This window comes from Bufo bufo, chromosome 2 (genome assembly GCF_905171765.1).
Source record: "Bufo bufo chromosome 2, aBufBuf1.1, whole genome shotgun sequence".
Taxonomy (NCBI): Eukaryota; Metazoa; Chordata; class Amphibia; order Anura; family Bufonidae; genus Bufo; species Bufo bufo.
In genome coordinates, this window is record NC_053390.1 from 316,591,802 (window position 1) to 316,617,676 (window position 25,875).

A 25,875-nucleotide genomic window follows, 5' to 3' on the forward strand; every position below is an offset into this window, starting at 1 on the left:
TATTGATGTAGGCAATGTAGAGTTTGCATCAATGCTTGGAGTGCTGAATGTGTTAGTTAATAAGTAGAATCGTGAAGGATATTTAAAAGCAAAGAGTAGAGCATTAGTACTGAAAACTTGATGTCCTGTTTCTGCGGAAAACAATCTTAACATATTTTACCATAGTCCATGCATTGGTGAAAAAATTATGAAAACAACTTATTACTCTTCAATATACAGTATATGTATGTAGATAGGCAGATAAAAATTATGATTAACAAAATTAACATCATGTATATAAATAGATGTAAGTATTTAATCAATAATTGAAGGGGTTATCCGATTTCAGAAACATTCCCCCCATGTGCTGGGCCCCTCACAGGTAATATACTTACTCCGCACCCTGCGCCGCTCCTGGTCCCCACATGGCCGCTGCTTCTCCCTGCACACCGATGAAAACATCCAGTGTTGGGGAGGGGGGGGATTCAGCCAATGGCAGGCGGGGACGGGGACGAGCCTCCCTAGCATCGCGGGTGACGCTAAGGAGGCTCGACCCTGTCCCCGCCTGCCACTGGCTGCCCCCCCCCCCCCCCCCACACCGGATGTTTTCACCAGTGTACAGAGAGAAGCAGCAGCCGTGTGGGGACCAGGAGCGGGATAAGTATATTACCTGTGAGGGGCCCGGCACATGGGGGGGATGTTTCTGAAATTGGATAACCCCTTTAAAGGATAGAAAGAAAGAAAAAACTAAAAATCTTCCACTAGTCACATATACTTACAAAATTTCATGCCCTTCTCGAGGGGTTGGTATATGGCCAGTGTGTGGAATTAGTTCCCATGTTAGATCATTTGGAGTAACTGTTGAAGAAAGTATTTGAACCACTTACAACAAATTCTCAGCTTTTTGTGCAATTTACATAAGTACATATTACTGTGTATTTGTTTTAATTTTATAAACAGTTAAAGGGGTATTCCAGGATTTTACTACTGATGGCCTATTCTAAGAACAGGCCATCAATATCAGATCAGCGGGGGTCTGTCACCGTGCAGCCCCACAGATCAGCTGTCCTGCAGTAAATCCAATTACAGAGCTACACATCTCCCATTCACTTCAAAGGGAGCCGCGCTACGGTAACTAGCTCTGTCCACTAAACAGTAGACGGAGCTGTGTAGTTCCAGCACGACTTTCTGAGCTAATGCAGAATGGCTGATTTGCGGGGTTTGGGTTATCAGACCCTGCTGATCTGATACTGAAGGCTTAACCTGAGGATAGGCTATCAATAGTAAAATCCTTGAAGTTCACTGTAATTTTTTGTTATTAAGATTTGTGAGGCCGAAATTCTGGTCCAGCTCCTGCATTCAGTGGTTGACCAGACATGCTCAGTAGCTTTCCTGATCTCTTTCTCCTCTCAGTGCCACTGTTGAGATCAGAGCAAGTGAAGCAACATAGACACATTTGGCTATTTTCACATCTGCATTTGTAATGCAGGTTTTGAGATCTGGTACAGGATCTCAAAACCTGAATTTAACGGATCAGTTTTGTCCCCATTCATTGTCAATGGGGATAAAAATGATCAGGATGCATCAGCCTATTACTCAAGGGGAAAAGAAACGTTTGGAATCCTGAAAGCCCAAAACAGGTCAGACCTTAAGGGGTTGATAGAAACACTGTATTATTAGATAAAAGCAAGACAACAACCAGAAATTAAGGATAAAGGTAATCAAAAATATATTGGCCCTCATAGTTTGTTTTTGTAGAAATCCTGAGGTGAACAAAGGGGGTTAATCTCCTGATGATCGGTGATGGGGCCAAGAACAGTACAGAAAAAAACACAGTAGGAAGGCTCCTGCTGCAACGGCATCTTACAGCTTTTCACTGGACTGTGAGGAGGAGGAGGAGGAGGAGGGGGACATGAATGACCTCCTGGGACACAAAGAATATTTCTTCATGAAACATGGGACAATATAGTGCCAAGGAATAGGAGAAGATGAATGGAATGAAGACTAAAATTAGAGCAGCTTTTGCTATTCATTCTTTGCTATTGGTGTGCAAGAGGTGATGCAGGTGGTTATTCAGAGGTTTATGAACTATTAACACTCAAAATATTCTACTATGGGCTTTATGAGGCATTCATGCAATCAACGTGCTCACTCTGTTCCCTATCCTGATGAAAACTCTTGCTTACTACCTAAGGCAGGAAAGAAAGCAACAAATAAACAAGGATTATAAAAGTATAAAATGCATTTTACTCCATTGTGCTTTCGATGGGAATAATAGTATTCAGTGTTTTTGTTACACAACTGTCCTCAGTTTAAATGTTACTCAGTTTTTCTTTTGTATGTAAAACAATACTATAGTAGAGTACACTAAACAAAGGAGTTGGCATTATTCCAGGATTTGAAAAATTTATTTGCAAAGGAACATGTATCGAGAACAAGGGGCATAAGCCAAAGAAAGTACCATGTAAGTTAAAACTTAACATTTAATAGTTTAGTATAAAAGCACTTACATATTAATTAAAATAAGAGAATAGACTTACTAAAGTGCAAGACAGTGAACCAGTGCACATAAAAATGAACAGTCTTGCCATATGCGACTTGTAATTTTTTTGACATGCAGTAATTTTAGTCCGGCGGCCTTAAGCCGTGCACCACCGTGCTGCACCGGAGCTCCGCCCCCGTCCCCATTATAGTCAATGGGGACGGAGCGGCGGCCCGGGGGCACGGCGAAACAGCCGCAGGACGGATCCGACATGGTGAACAGCATATCGGATCCGTCCTGCCGCAAGTGTGAAAGTACCCTAAGAGGACTGGTAAGGACTCTATGTTAACTAGCATAGTTGTGTACAATAAATATTGAGTGAGTTTGATGACATCTACATGACCAAGGAATAACCTCCCAATTTGCAAGAAGACCACAGCCCAGAACTGAAGATATGAGTAATAAAGGTAAAAAAATACATTACAAAATGACGGTTACTTGCAGCAATGATTATTTGAAAAGATGTGCAAACTGAAAAACCAGCTTGCTATGGCTATGTACACCATTGGGGGCAATTTTCTTTATTATTGCATTATACTTATTTTAAGCTAAACATCTTTTTTTCAATTGGTCTTTATTAAGAATATGGAATCCTTTTTTCTGTACAGAGCTGACATACTCTACTAGCTGCCTGTAGATTTTCTGTCTTTTCCGTCATCTGAGGAACAGACGACTCCTTATCCCTGCTCTCTCACATTATAAACACTCATTAAAGCTCAATCCTTTTCTTACTGATAAGAAAGTGGCTTAAATAAGTGTTTATGACCTCTTAGTAGTTTAGAGATAAGGGTAATGACACAAAGCGAAAGTACCAGTCACATAATTAGAAAAACAGTTAACCCTTTGTGACTCAACAGCTCAATGTTTTTAATAAAAACCAACTGAAAATATGATTTTTAGCCCAAAATAAGTTAAATGCAATCATAAAAAAATTTACTCCAAAGGTACATAGACTTTAAGGTTACTTGCAACTTAACTCTTTCACTGTATCACAGAAGAAAATTATTTGAAAATGAAGGCAAAGTATTCTCTGCATTGTATAAAACTTGCTGTAACACATATACCACCATTTCACATTTCTAGTTATATACTTCACAGAAGTGAGGATGAAAAACTTACTTGTAAGCATGTAAAAGTCATTGAAGTACACTGACTTTTCATCCTATAAAAATAGAAATGAATGCATTAAATAGGTACAAAAAAAAAATCTATTTCGAGCAATATATATGTCCACATACTCCAGTGATGATACTGACAAGTGGCTTTGTGACTCTTCATTTTGCCATTTTTGGTGGCTTTTTTATGTTGTTATTGAAACAAACGTTTATTATCATATGAATAAAAACAAAAGGGTAATAGGTATTATGCTTGGATATTGTACTGTACAACCAAATCATAACTGGGGAGAAGAAGAAGAATATACTATGTCGTGTACGTATGTCTCACTGTGTAGGGGAGTGGCTACGGCCGGCAGAACAGTCTGGGAGGTGGAGCAAGTACTCAGTGGTCCTATTAAAAAAATAATCATTGCGGCACTTACCAGAACTTTGTTAGTGGTGCAGCCTCCAAATACAAATGCAATATTGCCTGCCACTGCTAATGCATGGCCATACCTACATTTTGTATAATACACAAATATGTATATAATTAATATTGATTTATTTATACATGAATGCATTAAGTCAAACGAATAACATTGTTATATTGAAAATATTATTTATGGTACGTGTCCAAGCATTGGTCCCAGTCATGCTGCTGATTGGGCTTGTTTCGGTTGTGGTAGAAACCTGACTCTGTTTTCCTGATTCCATTTTCCTCTGCCTTCTGCACTGCTTGCCTGTCTGACTCTTGTGATGTGTTTTTGGCATATGCCCATCAATTGACTATTCACAATTTAGGCTACTTTCACACCTGCGTTCGGTGCGGATCCGTCTTGTATCTGCACAGACGGATCCGCACCTATAATGCAAACGCTTGTATCCGTTCAGAACGGGTCCGTTTGCATTATTCTTTTTAAAAAAAGTCAAAGTCAAAACGGATCTGTCTTCACTTACATTGAAAGTCAATGGGGGACGGATCCGTTTTCAATTGCACCATATTGCGTCAGTGAAAACGGATCTGTCCCCATTGACTTATATTGTAAGTCAGGACGGATCGCCAGGCGGACACCAAAATGCTGCAAGCTGCGTTTTGGTGTCCGCCTCCAGGGCGGAATGGAGGCGGAACGGAGGCAAACTGATGCATTCTGAACGGATCCTTATCCATTCAGAATGCATTGGGGCTGAACTGATCCGTTTTGGACCGCTTGTGAGAGCCCTGAAATGGATCTCACAAACGGAATTCAAAACGCCAGTGAGAAAGTAACCTTAGAAGAGCATGTGCTCTATGCTTGATGATATAGAATAGATCTGTGCTATTTCCAATATCTGGATTTCTTTACATTACAAAAATACAACTAACAGACAAAACTGATCACAAACATGATATCCACTGCTGTCTAATATTCTATTCTCTATAACTGAAAAGCGAAGACAAACATTTCTAAAGGGACTAAAAACTGCAGTATATTGTATTACTCAGCATGATGCCATCAGTCAGCAAATTTGTACCTATGACACTGGCTGACCTGTTACATGTGCTCTTGGCAGCTGAAGGCATCTGTGTTGGTCCCATGTACATATGTGCCCACATTGCTGAGAAAAATTATGTTTAAATATATGCAAATAAGCTTCTAGGAGCAACGGGAGCATCACATAGAGGCTCTGTTTTCTCTGCAACTGCCGTACTCCCTAAACGTTGATTGACAGGACCAGGTGTGATCACATTCACATAGCCTGGCCCTGTAAATCAAAGTGCAGAGGGCGCAGAGAGGGTGGAGCCTCTTGGTGTAATGGTAACGCCCCTGTTGCTCCTAGAGGGTCATTTCCATCTATTAAAACCATTTTTCTCAGCAATGTGGGCACATATGAACATGGGACCAACACAGATACCTTCAGCTACCAAGCGCACATGTAACAGGTCCGCCAGTTTAATAAGTACAAATCTCCTGACAGATGCCCTCTAAAGTCCATCTAAAATAAATAAGAGCTATCAATGGGTCATTTCCATTACGTTTAACACAGTCAACCCGTTCAATACTATAAATAGAAACTTGGGCAGCCTCTGGAAATGTACTAAATAACAAAAGAAGCCATACTTTCCCCTTTTTTTCCCTGCCGATTCCAGTGCTACAATACAGTCCTCCCTGCTGCTAACGCCATCTTCCTGGCTGCAGCGGTAATATTTCCAGTCAATCACTGGCCTCAGTAGTACAAGTGACAACACTGCTGAAGCCAATTATTAGAACATCACAGATAGGAAAAGAAACAACAGAGGGAGGACTGGAGCCAGACAGTGGAAGCCGCAGGGGATGAAGGGGGTAACTATCTCTTCCTTTGTTATTTACAGGGGCTGCCTGAGTTATTATTTAACAATGACAACTCCTTTAAAGTGTGAATATGAGCTTACAGGCAGGGGCCTACACAGGTCTCATAGGTCCCCATGGGAAAACTTGGTATAGACTCCTGCCCCCCGTTCCTCCCCCCAGTTTCTGAGTATGTGTGTGTCAGTCACTCCCAGGCAGTGCAGAACACAAAGTGCAACGCCCCCGATTTTTTTTTACAAATTTACAACTTTTTTTTTTTTTAAGAAGAAAGAAATTTTAATTAAATACAAACTAATGAAAAAATGCCTTTGGCCTCAACCACTTTATCTGACTTTTAAGTCTGAAAAAATAGAACAGGTGCTTCAAAATTATGTGTCACACACACAGGGGGTGGGGTAGTCACCACTGAACTCCACCCTCACCCCTGTCCCTGCCTACTTGCCTCGCAAGTCCTAGCGACAAGGGACAACTGGTCGACAAACCCTTAGCTAGGAAAGTGTAGGGAAGACAAACAACACATAAACAGAAAGGTCATATAGGCCGCGTCAAAACCAAGAGAGCAGAAAAGGTACCAGAGAAGCAAGCAGAGAATCGTCAGGACAAGCCGAAGTCAAACCAGTAGAGTACGCCAAGAGCAGAGGATGAGACGGGCAGGAAATCGGAAGCCAAGCAGGAGCAAACAAACCAGGTGAGTATCATGCAGGAAGGAACTCAATAACAGGCAATCTGTGGCCAGCAGATGGCCTGTTTAAATAGAGCGCTGGTGGAGTCATGTGACGTGACCAGCATCACATGACTCCTGAGTTCTGATGCAGCCGAGCGCCAAGTGATCAGCTCGGCGCTCAGCCCTATTGCGGTTGTCATGATAACGAGCGACGCCGGGCGCGCTGATGACGCAAGCGCGCCCCGGCCGTCCGCGCTTCCCAGAACACTGCATCGTGACATTATGGTGCTCATTCTGGACACCATAGTTCTCAATGTCTTTACACCAGACAACTGGCAAAAATACATTGATAAATCTGCTTCCTTTCTGTTACAAAGCTGTCTGCCTGCAGCCAATACTAGGGGGAGCTCAGTACATAGGAATTTGTGCAATAACTATGGAAGCTGTAATCATCTCTTTGCATTGAGCTCCCCCTATTGTCAACTGCTGATAGATAATGCAGTGTTTTCACAAGGGGAAGAGAATTAAAAGTTCAGCACCAGGCCTCCCGCGCCCCACTGCAGTCACATAGTCTGCCTAAATTGCAGTTATGCCACTGCTTATCCCATGATTAAATAACCTCAATATCAGAAAATAACATAATAATGTTTGTTATTAAATGTTGCTGTTATATACTTGTCATGGCGCCCCCTGGTGTTCTTTTGATTCCCTCTCAGAAGTCCACTTGTGTCCAGTGCTTGGAGGACACACAAACCCAGCACCTGGATGGGCAGTGGAGTGAGTCCTGGTATTGTGCAGGTCAGCTAATAACAATCAGAGCTCCTTCTCACCAGCTTTGAATATATTAGGTGGAAGACCAATCATCATTTGTCGCCAGCACATCGTCCTGTGTAAACAGGGATCTACTGCTGACAAACAATTAATCTGACAAACAACCGCTATAACCATCACTCATCACCAAGCATTGGGGATGATTTCTGCATGTAAATGCTACTAAAAGCAGGCAATACACTGCGTGCAGAATTATTAGGCAAATGAGTATTTTGACCACATCATCCTCTTTATGCATGTTGTCTTACTCCAAGCTGTATAGGCTCGAAAGCCTACTACCAACTAAGCATATTAGGTGATGTGCATCTCTGTAATGAGAAGGGGTGTGGTCTAATGACATCAACACCCTATATTAGGTGTGCATAATTATTAGGCAACTTCCTTTCCTTTGGAAAAATGGGTCAAAAGAAGGACTTGACAGGCTCAGAAAAGTCAAAAATAGTGAGATATCTTGCAGAGGGATGCAGCACTCTTAAAATTGCAAAGCTTCTGAAGCGTGATCATCGAACAATCAAGCGTTTCATTCAAAATAGTCAACAGGGTCGCAAGAAGCGTGTGGAAAAACCAAGGCGCAAAATAACTGCCCATGAACTGAGAAAAGTCAAGCGTGCAGCTGCCAAGATGCCACTTGCCACCAGTTTGGCCATATTTCAGAGCTGCAACATCACTGGAGTGCCCAAAAAGCACAAGGTGTGCAATACTCAGAGACATGGCCAAGGTAAGAAAGGCTGAAAGACGACCACCACTGAACAAGACACACAAGCTGAAACGTCAAGACTGGGCCAAGAAATATCTCAAGACTGATTTTTCTAAGGTTTTATGGACTGATGAAATGAGAGTTAGTCTTGATGGGCCAGATGGATGGGCCCGTGGCTGGATTGGTAAAGGGCAGAGAGCTCCAGTCCAACTCAGACGCCAGCAAGGTGGAGGTGGAGTACTGGTTTGGGCTGGTATCATCAAAGATGAGCTTGTGGGGCCTTTTCGGGTTGAGGATGGAGTCAAGCTCAACTCCCAGTCCTACTGCCAGTTTCTGGAAGACACCTTCTTCAAGCAGTGGTACAGGAAGAAGTCTGCATCCTTCAAGAAAAACATGATTTTCATGCAGGACAATGCTCCATCACATGCGTCCAAGTACTCCACAGAGTGGCTGGCAAGAAAGGGTATAAAAGAAGAAAATCTAATGACATGGCCTCCTTGTTCACCTGATCTGAACCCCATTGAGAACCTGTGGTCCATCATCAAATGTGAGATTTACAAGGAGGGAAAACAGTACACCTCTCTGAACAGTGTCTGGGAGGCTGTGGTTGCTGCTGCACGCAATGTTGATGGTGAACAGATCAAAACACTGACAGAATCCATGGATGGCAGGCTTTTGAGTGTCCTTGCAAAGAAAGGTGGCTATATTGGTCACTGATTTGTTTTTGTTTTGTTTTTGAATGTCAGAAATGTATATTTGTGAATGTTGAGATGTTATATTGGTTTCACTGGTAAAAATAAATAATTGAAATGGGTATATATATTTTTTTTGTTAAGTTGCCTAATAATTATGCACAGTAATAGTCACCTGCACACACAGATATCCCCCTAAAATAGCTAAAACTAAAAACAAACTAAAAACTACTTCCAAAAATATTCAGCTTTGATATTAATGAGTTTTTTGGGTTCATTGAGAACATGGTTGTTGTTCAATAATAAAATTAATCCTCAAAAATACAACTTGCCTAATAATTCTGCACTCCCTGTAAAACGGTTCATTCTCAATCATTGTCATCTTACATAATTAATACGGTTGAAAAAAGACAAACGTCTATCAAGTTCAATGTGTATCTGTCCATGTCAATGGGCCCTGATAGTGGTTAGAGCCTTCCCTGCAGTTTCTATTGCATTTCTGATCTGATGGCTACTGGATGAAAGAAACTTTACTGCATTATGCTTTTATGTTTCAAAGACTCCTGTGTAAAATAAACCCTATTACAATGTATTTTGTATAGACATTTTTATAAGTAAGTCATGGGGAATATTAATGAATTCAACAGAGGCTACTTCTGGAGGTCTAAATAACTGACAGTCTTATGGCGCTTTTACATGGGGCAAAGAAAAAGGGGTCAGTCAGCACATCCAGGTGCACGTTGCCATGGTTGAAAGCACTAAAACAAAAAAACAATGCAACAACACTCTGCAAACACAAATAAAGTACAATAATGCCATTGTTATAGGAAATATTCTGGTGCTAATGCTATGCTAATTTTATAAATTGGAGATTCTTGGCAAATACATTTTGTACAAAATTATTTGTGCCTGTCCGCCAGCGTCAAGGTGATCTCTTTTGTACAGGAACCTAACACTAAATGCTACCCGTTACGGTGCCCTACTGGCCACCATAAAATACAGGGAATGCAGGTTCCGCATGCAAGCTGGGTCCACTCTGCCTTTTACCGCTTTTGGTGCCATAATGGCCAACATAAAATACAGGAAATGCAGGTTCCACATGCATGCGGAGCCCACTCTATACCTTACCTCTCCTGGTGCCAGAAGGCTTCCAATGAATGCAGTTTGCATTGGAGATGTGTTCTCCCTGCATTCATTGGAAGCCTTCTGGCACCAGGAGAGGTAAGATATAAAGTGGGCTCAGCATGCATGTGGAACCTGCATTCCCTGTATTTAATGGTGGCCAGTATGGGGTAGGTAGCATTTAGTGTTAGGTTCTTGTCCTATAGAGATTGTCTTGATGCTGGGCTGGTAGCGGACAGGCACAAATAATTTTGTTCAAAATGTATCTGCCAAGAATCTCAAATTTATAGAATGAACGTAGCATTAGCACCTAAATATTTTCTATAATTATGGCATTATTGTACTTTATTTGTGTTTGCAGAGTTTTTGGGGATTTTCCATGGGGCAAATTCATCCCCTTATGAGCGCCGATTGATGATATACACGTCCATCTATGCTGATTTTTACACGACCTGATGCAACCTTACTGGGGAAAGAATGATCGTTACTAGGATTGTTCATCCCTCGTTCTCTTTGTATATTATTAGCGGCTCATCCTGTTTACATGAAAGCTGTGACCACCTGATTGATATGCATTTGATCATTTTTAACACCTTCGCTACCAGCTGGAGCGATGTGTACACATGGTGCCCGCTCGCACGTGCAGCGGGCGTCATGGCCGGCAGATCTCTGCTGTTTCATACAGCAGAGACCTGCGGCTAATTACCTTGACCGGCAATAATGCAGATTGCGGTAATTAAAGGCTTTAGATGCCGTGATCAAGCGAGATCACGGCATCTAAATGCGCAAAGACTTGCTACCGATGCCCCGTGTGGCCAATGCGGGCATCGGTAGTTGCGCTGTATACGTTCAGCCTCACTGATGAGGCTGAAAGTGTTCATGCTGCAATTCTTATTTTGGCCACCAGATAAGAAATGGCCAGGATAAGAAATGAGCAAAATAGGGTTTAAATGTAAATTTAAAAATCCCTGATAGAACAAAATCAAAAATTAAAAAACATTATTTATAGGCTCCTATATGAGCTTCAAAATGATCACAAAAAAAAAATAAAAAATAAAAAAAGAAAAATATATATATATATATACACTGCTCAAAAAAATAAAGGGAACTCAAAAATAACACATCCTAGATCTGAATTAATTAAATATTCTTCTGAAATACTTTGTTCTTTACATAGTTGAATGTGCTGACAACAAAATCACACAAAAAAAATAAATGGAAATCGAATTTTTTAACCCATGGAGGTCTGGATTTGGAGTCACCCTCAAATTTAAAGTGGAAAAACACACTACAGGCTGATCCAACTTTGATGTAATGTCCTTAAAACAAGTCAAAATGAGGCTCAGTAGTGTGTGTGGCCTCCACGTGCCTGTATGACCTCCCTACAACGCCTGTGCATGCTCCTGATGAGGTGGCGGACGATCTCCTGAGGGATCTCATCCCAGACCTGGACTAAAGCATCTGCCAACTCCTGGACAGTCTGTGGTGCAATGTGACGTTGGTGGATAGAGCGAGACGTGATGTCCCAGATGTGCTCAATTGGATTCAGGTCTGGGGAACGGGCGGGCCAGTCCATAGCATCAACGCCTTTGTCTTGCAGGAACTGCTGACACACTCCAGCCACATGAGATCTAGCATTGTCTTGCATTAGGAGGAACCCAGGGCCAACCGCACCACCATATGGTCTCACAAGGGGTCTGAGGATCTCATCTCGGTACCTAATGGCAGTCAGGCTACCTCTGGCGAGCACATGGAGGGCTGTGCGGCCCTCCAAAGAAATGCCATCCCACACCATTACTGACCTAATGCCAAACCGGTCATGCTGGAGGATGTTGCAGGCAGCAGAACGTTCTCCACGGCATCTCCAGACTCTGTCACGTCTGTTACGTGTGCTCAGTGTGAACCTGCTTTCATCTGTGAAGAGCACAGGGCGCCAGTGGCGAATTTGCCAATCTTGGTGTTTTCTGGCAAATGCCAAACGTCCTGCACGGTGTTGGGCTGTAAGCACAACCCCCACCTGTGGACGTCCGACCCTCATATCACCCTCATGGAGTCTGTTTCTGACCGTTTGAGCAGACGCATGCACATTTGTGGCCTGCTAGAGGTCATTTTGCAGGGCTCTGGCAGTGCTCCTCCTGTTCCTCCTTGCACAAAGGCGGAGGTAGCGGTCCTGCTGCTGGGTTGTTGCCCTCCTACGGCCTCCTCCACGTCTCCTGATGTACTGGCCTGTCTCCTGGTAGCGCCTCCATGCTCTGGACACTAAGCTGGCAGACACAGCAAACCTTCTTGCCACAGATCGCATTGATGTGCCATCCTGGATAAGCTGCACTACCTGAGCCACTTGTGTGGGTTGTAGACTCCGTCTCATGCTACCACTAGAGTGAAAGCACCGCCAGCATTCAAAAGTGACCAAAACACCAGCCAGGAAGCATAGGAACTGAGAAGTGGTCAGGTCACCACCTGCAGAACCACTCCTTTATTGGGGGTGTCTTGCTAATTGCCTATAACTTCCACCTGTTGTCTATCCCATTTGCATAACAGCATGTGAAATTGATTGTCACTCAGTGTTGCTTCCTAAGTGGACAGTTTGATTTCACAGAAGTGTGATTGACTTGGAGTTACATTGTGTTGTTTAAGTGTTCCCTTTATTTTTTTGAGCAGTGTATATATAAAAAAAAAAAGTTTAAATCACCCCCCTTTCCGTATAATTAAAAAATAAATACCTAAATAACAATAACTATAAACATCATGGATATCATCACGATCGAAAACGCCCATACTATTAAAATATTTTTTTAAATTTCCAATACGGTGAATGGCGTAATGGAAAAAAGGGCCAAAATGGCCAATTTGCCATTTTTTCATTGCTTCTCTTACCCAAATTTTTTTTATAGAATGTGATCAAAAAGTCAAGCACACTCCAAAATGATATCAATAAAAACTACAGATTGTTCCGCAAATAAATGAGCCCCTAAACAGCTCAGTAGACATAAGTATAAAAAAGTTGTGGGGGTCAGAATATGGTGATGTAAAATTATTATTTTTTTATCAAAGTTTACATTTATTTTTACACTATTTAGACATAAAAAACCTACACATATGGGGTATCGTTGTAATCGTACTGACCCAGAGAATGAAGGGCATGGGTCAGTTTTGCCATAAATGAAACGCCATGGGTACAAAACCCATAAAACGGTGGAGGAATTGTGTTTTTTTTCCAATTTCACCCCATTTGGAATTTTTTCACAGCTTCCCATTACATTTTATGCCATAATTAATGATGGCATTAGAAAATACAACCTGTCCTGCAAAAAACAGCCCTCATACAGCTATGTGACTGAAATATAAAAAAGTTATTACGCAAAAACGAAAAAAACCTCCGGTATCCTAAGGGTTAAGGGTGATCTCCAACCTGTTTATACGAGGCAATGATTGGGAACAAGTGTGTTTTGTTCTCAATCATAGGTCCATGTAAAAGGGTCCTTACAAGAAATAGAAGCTTAGGAAGAGAACATGTTTCAGTGTTAATTAAAATATTATATGATACATTTTATTGTATGAACTCTTCACAATCATGCTTGCATAGCCTGGAAACCTTTTACACAATAATCTGTTAGTGAGAGTCAGGCTTAGAACAGGAAGTAGTTCAACTCATGTTATGCAGGATGTGAGTAATTAGAAGACACAACTAAAGATCAGGAAATAAAACCTAGATCCTGGGTGCTTGTGATTTACTCTTTTTCTCTGCTGGAAGCAGCATAATCACAGGTACGTTGTTGCAAAAACCGCATGCATGTTTTTGATACGTTTTTTGACGCATTCAAAAAAGCATCGGCAGGATATGTGGCAGTACCCTTAGGAGAAAGGGCTAGAAAAAAGCATTGCTAGGCATGACTGCATGAAAGGCACAGACTATACCACTATCATAAAATGAATGAATTGGAGGTGATGGTTAATATGACCATAATGATGAATGCGCTTGGATCATGATTTTGTCTTTATTATGTTTCCTAGTGTTATACTGAAAATATAGGGGAAAAAAGTTGTGAAATGCAAAAATATAAAAATGTGTGATGTGAGATTTAAAGTATGAGATATAATAATACAGGAAATCATATAAATCGATAGATGCTCCTCTAGAATCACAAAATAATTGACTTTGAGTGAGTGGCTGTGAGGTAGAGGTAATTGCTACTAAAAATAGGGTTTTCAGAGCAACATACTTCAGCGAGGCTTCTGAAAGGGGTTCAAAAGGGTGAATTGTCAGACCTGATAAAACTAAATTAAGATCCCAGGGAGGAACTGTAGGTCTTAAGAAGGATCTTAGTCTATCTGCCCCTTTCAAAAACCAGATAACCCAAGGGTGGTTCGCAATTTTTTCATTAAACACCGAACTTAATGCTGATATATGTACTCTTAAGGTATTTGGTAGTAACCCTTTCTCAAATCCTGTTTGTAAGAATCCCAAAATTGCCTGGATGGAAAATCTCTGAGAAGAGTTCCCCGATTGAGTACACCAACTACAGGACCTTCTGCAGATTTTAGAGTAAATCTTGGAAGTAACTTCTTTCTTGCTAGTCGGCATGGTGTCAATTATGGCGTCCGATAAGCCCTTTTACCTCAATGTCACCCTCTCAGGTTCCAAGCTGCCAGATGTAACCTTTCCACTTTGGGATGAAAGATTGGATCCTGCGACAAAAGATCTTGTCTCCAGGGAAGAATCCATGGGCTCTGAATTGACAGGAGCTTCAGAAGAGGGAACCACAGCCTTTTCGGCCACAGAGGGGCTATTAAAATCACATGGGCCTTGTCTAGGCGGATCTCTTTAGCACCCTGGGAACTAACTGAAGAGAAGGAAAGGCGTACGCCAGCTGAAAGTCCCACTTTTGTGACAGCGCGTCTACTCCTATGATCCCGTCGAAGGGGTTTAGGGAAAATAATTTTTTGGGTTTTGTGTTATCTGCTGAGACACTAGGGGAGTACCCCATAATTCTGTAATCTGGAGAAAAACTTCCTTTTCTAGTCTCCATTCTGTTGACCTCAGTGAATTTCTGCTTAGGAAGTCCGCCTTTGTATTTAAGGATCCTTTTAAGTGTACTGCCGATAGTGATCTTGAGTGAACTTCTGCCAAGGAAAATATTTTTCCTGTTAATAGACTTAGACCTACACTTCTTATTCCCCCTTGATGGTTTAGATACGCAACTACGGTCGCGTTGTCCGTCCTTACTTGAATGTCTTTCCCCTCTATGTAATGGGACAATGCCTTTATAGATTCCCAGACTGCGGACAATTCCCCCTGATTTGAAAAGAGAGACCTCTGACCATCGGACCATTGTCCTTGGAAAGAGAGATGAAAGCAATGCGCTTCCCATCTCTTCTTCAAATTTTTCTTGTAAAACCGCCGATCTTTGATTTGGGGTTATTCTGAAAACATTCATGGGAGGAGGAAGACAAAAAGAAATATCGTAACCCCTTGATACAATATTTAGAACCCAAGGGTTTACGGTAATCTCTTCCCATTCTTTTGTGAAAAACTTTAATCCTCTGTTTCCGGTCTTTTGTTTTTTTTCCCTGGACCACTGTCCTTCTCTATTATATCTTTTGGCCTGGAAGGAACTATCTTTTTTTGACCCTCCGAAAGGGAAATTTTCTTTTATTTGTATCCCATGGTAAATGATTTTTTAGAGTCCGAAGTTCTCTTTAAAAATTCTTTCTAAATCCTGGCCAAACATCAAATTCCCATGAAAGGGCAAACTACATAGTTTCATCTTGGAACTGATGTCGCCCTCCAAGATTTTAACCAAAGCGTCCTTCTGGCCACTACCGCTAGTCCCGATGTTCTTGCTGCCATTCTGACCGATTCTGCTGTGGAATCGGACAAGAAGTCCACCGCTTTTAATAGGAGGGGAAAGGAGTCTTTGAGGGAGTCATAAGTAGCCTCTTCTTTTAGAAGAGATTCCAACTGTGATAACCATCTTTTTAGGGATCTAGAAACGGATGTAGCAGCTAGATTTGGTTTAAATAAAGCAGCGGCAGCCTCCCAGGTCTTCTTCAGACTTTAATATGCTTTCTTATCCATGGGGTCTTTTAGGGACCCCATGTCCTCAAATGGAAGGGCATTTGCCCCCTTGACTAATTTTGATAAGGATACATATACTTTAGGACAGGACGTAAACAACGCCTCTAATCTTTATCACTAAATGGAAGGCGACTCATAGTTTTTGGAATAAATAATTTCCTATCCAGAGTCTTCCATTGCCTTTTTATTAACTCCTGCATATTTTTGTGGACTGGAAAAACTCTCTTTTTCCTTTGTTCTAGTCCACTAAACATCTGATCTTGGACGGACCTCTGGACCTTTTCTTACGAGAGATCCATGGTCGCCCTGACAGCTTTTATTAGATCCTTTGTATCCTCAGAGGAGAAGAGAAAACTTTTAAATTCTGAATCAGATCCAGAGGAATCAGAAGTGACAAGGCCCTCTGAATCTAAGTCTTGTTCTGACTCTGAGGACGATGAACTGGAGTAACCTAATTTAGGTTCACTATGTTTTGACGCAGATGTACCAGGGGTAGGCATAGGATTTTCAGAAAGGGCTGCCCGCTTTTCTTCCCTGATTACGTCCCTTAATTCCTCTCTAATTGAAGGAACCAGATCCTTCGCCATATTTGTAGTACATTTTTTGCAGAGTTTTTTTGTATATGAATCAGGTAACATATAACACATTTCTTAGTTTTTGGACTAGGTTTAGCTCCCTGAGCCCCATCGTTATCACTCTAAATGCATACAGTAAGAGAGGGAGACAGAGGTACAAGGGGGTTAGCATAAGTAAAAATATACAGCATTTTCCCAAGAGACTTTGAGTAACTTACAATAGTTGGCCCCTGGGAGGTCTCCATTTGGACTGTACCAGGCTCAAACATGTTTGGCCACTTTACATCTGACCCCTTGAAGTACTCTTACCTGCAGACGCAAGATCAGCGAGCGACGTCCGCCTTGATCCTGGGCGCCAATTTTAGCTCTGCCCCCTTAGCGTGCGTTACACAGACCGGAAGTACCTCCTGGAACGCATCCGACTTCCGGTGACGTCATTGCAAGTGCCAAAAGTATCAGGCTGCGATGAGGAGCTTGAAAACGACCGGAGATACTCCCTGAGTGTCCGGTCTTCACATGGACCTCTGCGCCCGATGCACAGAGCGGGAGGTAAGGAGCAGGGATCTCCAACGCCTACCAGCACCTCAATACCCAACTAGGGCACGGGTGCTGCCTGCTTCCCTCTTGTGAAAGGCATTCCATCTTCTTATCCCGCCTCTGCCTGCCTTACACAGAAAGTGGCCTCACAGCAAGTGCCATGAGGATAATCTGTTTCCACCTGGAGGGACAGGAAGACACTGAGGAGGAGCCGGAGGAGGGTCAAATTTATTCTTCCTGTCCCTACCTGGTTGGTGGGTCATCTCTCATGGTATGCCGTCATGGAGGATGAAAGGGAAAATAGTAAATTTGCCCCAGTGTCTGATTCTTGGTGGCCCCGTGAATTAATGTATGGTTCCTAGTCAGTCAGTGGAATAAAGTCAAATAGCAACACAGTAACAGAGATTACTGTTAAAGGGAATCTGTCATCAACATCCTAGCCAACTGTTTGCACAGACACATAGCTGTGGTTCACCTGATTAAAGTGTTATTTTACTTTAGGCTACTTCATATTAGCGTTTTTTGCAGATCTGTCATGGATCTGCAAAAATGCTCCCATGACCATAATACAGGGTGGGCATTTATATGGATACACCTTAATAAAATGGGAATGGTTGGTGATATTAACTTCCTGTTTGTGGCACATTAGTATATGTGAGAGGGGAAACTTTTCAAGATGGGTGGTGACCATGGCGGCCATTTTGAAGTCGGCCATTTTGAATCCAACTTTTGTTTTTTTCAATAGGAAGAGGGTCATGTGACACATCAAACTTATTGGGAATTTCACAAGAAAAACAATGGTGTGCTTGGTTTTAACGTAACTTTATTATTTCATGAGTTATTTACAAGTTTCTGACCACTTATAAAATGTGTTCAATGTGCTGCCCATTGTGTTGGATTGTCAATGCAACCCTCTTCTCCCACTCTTCACACACTGATAGCAACACCGCAGGAGAAATACTAGCACAGGCTTCCAGTATCCGTAGTTTCAGGTGCTGCACATCTCGTATCTTCACAGCATAGACAATTGCCTTCAGATGACCCCAAAGATAAAAGTCTAAGGGGGTCAGATCGGGAGACCTTGGGGGCCATTCAACTGGCCCACGACGACCAATCCACTTTCCAGGAAACTGTTCATCTAGGAATGCTCGGACCTGACACCCATAATGTGGTGGTGCACCATCTTGCTGGAAAAACTCAGGGAACGTGCCAGCTTCAGTGCATAAAGAGGGAAACACATCATCATGTAGCAATTTCGCATATCCAGTGGCCTTGAGGTTTCCATTGATGAAGAATTGCCCCACTATCTTTGTACCCCATATACCACACCATACCATCAATTTTTTTGTTCCAACAGTCTTGGAGGGATCTATCCAATGTGGGTTAGTGTCAGACCAATAGCGGTGGTTTTGTTTGTTAACTTTACCATTCACATAAAAGTTTGCCTCATCACTGAACAAAATCTTCTGCGTAAACTGAAGGTCCTGTTCCAATTTTTGTTTTGCCCATTCTGCAAATTCAGTGCGCCGATCTGGGTCATCCTCGTTGAGATGCTGCAGTAGCTGGAGTTTGTAAGGGTGCCATTTGTGAGTAGCTAATATCCGCCAAAGGGATGAACGACTAATGCCACTCTCCAGTGACATGCGGCGAGTGCTATGCTGTGGGCTCTTGCTGAATGAAGCTAGGACAGCCACTGATGTTTCTTCATTAGAGACAGATTTCATGCGTCCACATTTTGGCAAATCCAACACTGAACCAGTTTCACGAAACTTAGCAAGCAGTTTGCTAACTGTAGCATGGGAGATGGGTGGTCTCGTAGGGTGTCTTGCATTGAAATCTGCTGCAATGACCCGGTTACTGCGTTCACCAGACATCAACACAATTTCTATCCGCTCCTCACGTGTTAACCTCGGCGACATGTCAATGGCTGTAAACAAAGAGAAACTTGTAAATAACTCATGAAAGAATAAAGTTACGTTAAAACCAAGCACACCATTGTTTTTCGTGTGAAATTCCCAATAAGTTTGATGTGTCACATGACCCTCTTCCTATTGAAAAAACAAAAGTTGGATTCAAAATGGCCGACTTCAAAATGGCCGCCATGGTCACCACCCATCTTGAAAAGTTTCCCCCCTCACATATACTAATGTGCCACAAACAGGAAGTTAATATCACCAACCATTCCCATTTTATTAAGGTGTATCCATATAAATGGCCCACCCTGTACAACCGCATGCATCTGTCATGAACGGATCCGGTTGTATTATGTCTTCTATAGCCATGACGAATCCGTCTTGAACACCATTGAAAGTCAATGGGGGACGGACCCGTTTGCTATTGTGTCAGAGAAACCAACCTGTGCAGCGGCACAAACTCACTGCAACTTTAAAAGCAGCATCCCACTGTGTATTAGATTGCTTGTAAGCGACTAGTGAATTTCATGGCTCACAATTACTGGTGAGTGTTAGAGAGGAATAAGGCCCCTTTCACATGGGCGAGTATTCCGCGCGGATGCGATGCGTGAGTTGAAAGCATTGCAACCGCACTGAATCATGACCCATTCATTTCTATGGGGCTGTGCACACGAGCGGTGATTTTCACGCATCACTTGTGCGTTGCGTGAAAATCGCAGCATGTTCTATATTCTGCGTTTTTCACGCAAAGCAGGCCCCATAGAAGTGAATGGGGTTGCGTGAAAATCGCAAGCATCCGCAAGCAAGTGCGGATGCGGTGCGATTTTCACGCACGGTTGCTAGGTGACGATCGGGATGGGGGACCCGATCATTATTATTTCCCCTTATAACATGGTTATAAGGGAAAATAATAGCATTCTGAATACAGAATGCTAAGTAAAATAGGGCTGGAGGGGTTAAAACGATTTTTCAAAAAATATAACTCACCTTAATCTACTTGTTCGCGCAGCCGGCATCTCTTCTGTCTTTAACTGTGAGCAATAGGACCTTTGATGATGTCACTGCGTTCATCATATGATCCATCACCATGGTGATGGATCATGTGATGGACCATGTGATGAACGCAGTGACATCATCAAAGGTCCTATTGCTCACAGTTAAAGACAGAAGAGATGCCGGCTGCGCGAACAAGTGGATTAAGGCGAGTTAAATTTTATTTTATTTTTTTAACCCCTCCAGCCCTATTTTACTATGCATTCTGTATTCAGAATGCTATTATTTTCCCTTATAACCATGTTATAAGGGAAAATAATACAATCTACAGAACACCCATCCAAAGCCCGAACTTCTGTGAAGAAGTTCGGGTTTGGGTACCAAACATGCAAGTTTTTTCTCACGCGAGTGCAAAACGCATTACAATGTTTTGCACTCGTTCGGAAAAATCGCGCATGTTCCCGCAACGCCCGTGTGAAACCAGCCTAAGGGTTGTTCTCTATGATGAGATATTATAGTCCAAGGGGCCCATATATTGTTCTTACACAGGAGCCCTCTGCTGCTCTCTAGTATGAGACCTAATTTTAAGATGCCTTAAAGGGGTTGTCTGGGATTGAGGACTTTGTTCCATTAGTACAAGACAGACATACATAATACATACATGTCCTACCTTTTCCACATGTTTCTGAAGCCCCGTTTTCGTATAGGAAATTCTTTGCCGGAAGTGAAGTTTTCTTATACTCGGTGACGTACCGGGTTTCTTGCAGGAGCGCTGAAGTCTCTTCTTCCGGCTGCTCAGGGCACCGGCACTGATGGGCGGTCTTTAGCACTGCTCTAGGCAGTAAAACGGCTAGGGCAGTGCTAAAGCCCGCCCATCAGAGCCGGTGACATCACTGAACACACTGCCGGGCGGAAGCCTCCGCCTGGCAGTGTGTTATTGTGAACAAAAGAGAATTTGCCCTGCGCAATTTAGCGCAGCGCAAAGGAGAGCATGAACTGCTCTGATGCTCAAGTCAGGGGGGCCTGGGTGAAAATAGAGGTTAGTCTGGGTTCAGCTCTGAACCCGGACAACCCCTTTAAATAAATGAGAAATGCATATGATATTAGTATGGTCCAAAACTATGAGAAATTAATTATTTTACAAAAATGTTTCATGTACTGTATGTTTTATTTTCACATCAAGTAAATTCTTCTGGGGCATGGGTGAAATCTATCATACAGGAATGCAATCTTCCTTGCTTAAAACAACCAATCAGTTCCTATAATTTTATTTCTGTTTATTGCCTGCATCTACCTGAAAAAGGAGCCCCTGTCATAGCAGTACAATGCTGGTAGATTTCCCAGAAAGGATACACCCCCTGCTTCTGAGGGAAATGCATCTAGCTGTGCAGCTGAAGAGGGGATTAAAATGGCTGAAAAAGACATTAGGGAAGCCCAAAAAACTCCTGCTCTTTCACAGTTATGATTCTACAAAGCAGCACAGCCATTATGCAAACTTAAAAAAAAACCTCAGGTACACTTTAATATTGCTGTATGTTGTTCTGCGATAAAATATTAAATCTACTATTGTGCAGTGCTAGCCAATATTAATTTGTGCACTAGAGATGTCATTTTCTAACTGGCCCTAGCACATTAAGGGATGCCATAACACGGGTAAGAAAAAGCAAAATCTGGAACAGGATTTTAGTTTTTTCAAACATCTTTATGTTATGTGTGATCCAACAAAGAAACATATTATGTCATTGTGGGACAAAAAGTAATAAACGCAGCGTAACCTTGGTATGCTTTTACACCAATTTACCACAGAGGGACAAATCTACTAAGTCTGTCTAATATTTAGACTCTGTAAACAGTCTAAAGATGTGCCAAATTTATCACAGTGGCTCACTCTGCATGAATAATTTGGCAAGTTGCTAGAAACATTTGTCTAACTTTACACCACCTGCGGTTAGGGTTGCCACCGGCTGGTATCTAACCGGCCAGGCCGGTAATTTAGTGCCCCTACAAGTATCGGTAATTATTTTCTCTATCGGCAATAATAATTGCTGGTATTTTCCTGTAAGGACTGTTGCTAATGAGCACTTCCATTATGGAGCGCTCATTAGTACAGCCTTTACCCCCCCCCCCCCCCCCGTTAACAAAAAACAAAAAAACAACTCAGCTGCGAGACGTCATCACACTGGAGCGCATCCAGTGAGCAGCGAGTGTTCACAACAGCGCGATCAAATGGAGGAGGTGAGTGCTTTTTTTTTTTTTGCACATAAAAGAGAAGTGGGCACTACTGTGGGCATTAATATTACTCGAGGGCTCTAATGGGTGCACTATTAATTCTGGGGGTGCTAATGAGGGCATTATTAATTCTGGGGGTAGTAATGGAGGTATTATAATAACTGGGGGCACTAATGGAGGCATTACTATTACCGGGAGTACTAATGGGGGGCATTATCAATCCTGGGGGGCACTAATGGAGGCATTAATATTACTGGGGGGCAGTAATGGGGGCACTATTAATAATGGGAGTGACATTATAACATTGAAACTTAACACCCTGTGTTAAGCCACGCCCTCACAACCACACCCCCTTTGGGGTATAGCTTAACGTGGACTGAACTTTTTGTTGGGAAAGGTGGCAACCCTACCTGTGGTTAGTTATTTTGCTGAAAAATGCTGGCATACATTGACTCATGGTAAGCCACTCCTATTCCCATTAAGTCACTGCCCTATTCCACTAAGCCACCACCCCTTGTCAAAACAAAGTCTCAAACACATAAACATGGGGTAAAGCATGTGCTTGGTGCAAATTAAGCCAGAATCCTGGTGCATTTTGCTTAGTAAATCTCCTCCAATTGATTTATATGAAGACACTGTACATAATTCCATGTTTTTTCTTTATTTGCAAAAGCGGTATAGTATAGTTGTGTTTAGGTCCAGTCTCTTCCAAGTAATTTTATGTGCTCCACTACCATTTTTATCTACTGCATGATAAATGCATAAATTCCAGCATGATAACATGTATATAAAATAGATTGTAAGCTCTTTCCTGGGCATCTATGTACACTGTTCTACAGGGCATGTTAATAAATATAGAATTAAGAATAATAAAAAAATAGTGGCCATTAAACATACCGAGGTCTTGGGGCATCTCCAAGGACGTTGCTTTGTACCCAATGTCCGCTTGCCAGAGACATGTTTTTCAAGCTTAAAAAAATGAATAAGCACCATAACAGTACAATATAAATCCTGAATGTAGACTATGCTTTTCATACATCGCAATGCATCACACAGCCAGCTGCACTTACCAGATGTGATATGTCAATGTCCCCAGCGCAGGGTTCTACTGAACACTTGATAAGCAGCGATACAAACTACCGGCTAAACTAGCTAAAAAGAACTAGCTAAAAGTCGAAAGAACTGAAAACTAGCCGTAGCTTAGAAGAATGGTTTATTTGACTTGCCGATCGTTGCTATGGATCAGACTAAACAAAGGCAGCCAGTGAAGTATGAAATTTGCATGAACGGTTTCCGTCTAAGAAGAGGGACACATGACAGGTAACGCTGATATGCTATACTCTTTGTTTCAGCACGTTCAAGATATCAGATCACTGCGTGCCAGGGAGGAGAGGCGTATCTCACAGGATATACAAGCAACAAGAGAAAAAAACTAATAATATTGGTCTGGTCCTAAAGGGGTTATTTTATTATTTAATCATAATAATAAATAATAATAATAATAATAATAATAATAATAATAATAATAAAATAACCTCTTCAGGGCCAGACCAATATTCTTTTTAGTGTTTTTGATTTTTCTTCCCTGTCTTCCAAAGGCCATAACTTTTTGAATTTTCTATTCACCTAGACGAGGGTTTGTTTTTGTTTTTCCCTGGGGCAACTTGTATTTTGTAATGGCACCATTTTATTTACCTTATTTTGTACTGGAAAACAGGTCAAAATTCTTTGTGGGTTCAAACTGTGGGAAACCCCCCCCCCCCCCACAATTATGCAAAGGTTTTTGGGGTTTTGTTTTTACAGCCTTCACTATGCTCTAAAAATGACATGACCTTTTTTTGCAGGTCAATAGGATAACGGTGATACCACATGTATAGTTTCTATTATGTTTTACTACCTTTTTTAAAAATAAAAAACGTTAAAGAAATTATTTTCATCTTCATATTCTGACACCCATGACAGTACTTGTTTTTTTGCGGGACGAGCTTAAGTTTTTATTGGTACCATTTTGGGGGGTACAAATAACTTTTTGATCACTTTTTATTCCATTTTTTGGGGAGGCAAGGTGTCAAAAAAACTGCAAGTTGGCCATTTTATTTTTTATCTGTTATGTTACTTGTGGATGCAGCAATACCAATGATGTTTATGTTTAATTGGTTTTTTTATATGTTAAAGTGGATAAGGAGGAGGATTTAAATTTTTAATAATTTTGTATTTTATAATAAACATTTTTAAGTCCCCTTAGGGGACTTAAATATGTGACCTTCTGAACGCTTGTATCATAGACTGTGGAATACTATTGTAGTCTAGGGCATTTTGAGAGTCTTCCTATTAAGCTATGCCATAGGTAGGACTTGGAGGAGTATTCCGGTTGGTTAAAGTTATCCCTTATGCACAGCATAGAGGATAACTATCAGATCAGTAAGGGTCCTACCACTGGGGCCCCCACCAATCATGAGAACGGCCCCATACCCCCTGCAGCTACCCTGAAATGACCAAAGCGGCCGGTCACACATGCGTGCGGCCACTTCATTCATTTTTATGGGAATTCCAGACATAGCCAAATACAGCACTCGGCTATCTCAGGAACTCCCATAGAAATGAATGGAGCGGCTGGAATACCCCTTTACCAGGCAGTTTGCTATGGCAGGCCTGGGAGCCTTCACACGGACTGAAGACCACTCCCCAGACAATTGACTAGTATCGGAGCAGAAAGTTATGGCACCAATTGCTGTTGGGATGTACAAACAAAGAAAAATCACCAAACTAGTGAGAAGCCGGCTGTAAAAGGATGCCACATTTCCCACCGTAAATACCTAATAGATTTCTGTAGTGTGGTTTGGGGGAGTCTTCCAACTGAGTTACTTAGGTGGTGGGTGAATTAGCCATTGTTTGATGACAAATTTTCTTTTTTACTTTTAAAAGGGTTTTCTCACTTCAGCAAGTGGCATTTATCATGTAGAGAAAGTTAATACAAGGCACTTACTAATGTATTGTGATTGTCCATATTGCTTCCTTTGCTGGCTGGATTCATTTTTCCATCACATTATACATTGCTCGTTTCCATGGTTACAGACCACCGTGCAATCCATCAGTGGTGGTCGTGCTCACACACTGTAGGAAAAAGCGTAAGCCTCTCTGGTGGCCAGGACCATGGGAACGAACATAGACTGGTGCTTTTTCCTATATTGTGCAAGCACGGCCACCACTGATTGATTGCAGGCTGGTCTGTAACCATGGAAACAAGCAGTGTATAATGTGATGGAAAAATGAATAAAGCCAGCAAAGGAAGCAATATGGATAATCACAATACATTAGTAAGTGCCTTGTATTAACTTTCTCTACATGATAAATGCCACTTACTTAAGTGAGACAGCCCCTTTAAGATATAAAGAGGGTCAAATGTCAAAGATCTGTGTATGCTGCAAACCACTAGAGAAGTACAGATTACTGTGCACTGTATGGAATACATGACATTTGTGGCCGGACATGAAGAAACTAAAAATATCTTCAGGACGTTCCTCATTAGCAGGATGATCTGTATCTCATAGGCTACATTCACACGACTGTATGTGTTTTGCGGTCCGCAAATTGCGGA

General features: G+C 41.9%; 1 protein-coding gene across 1 annotated transcript in view; it reads right to left on the reverse strand.

Annotated features, from left to right (window-relative positions):
• LOC120991490 overlaps positions 1-23,577 on the reverse strand; it is a 95,140-nt gene extending 71,563 nt beyond the window's left edge. The window contains exons 1-5 of the transcript XR_005776686.1: positions 23,348-23,577; positions 23,175-23,246; positions 4,062-4,134; positions 3,641-3,683; positions 759-837 (exon numbers count right to left, since the gene is read on the reverse strand). The gene's annotated coding sequence lies outside the window, so the exon portion shown is untranslated. The remainder of the gene's footprint in view (positions 1-758; positions 838-3,640; positions 3,684-4,061; positions 4,135-23,174; positions 23,247-23,347) is intronic.
• Positions 23,578-25,875: the final 2,298 nt, after the last annotated feature.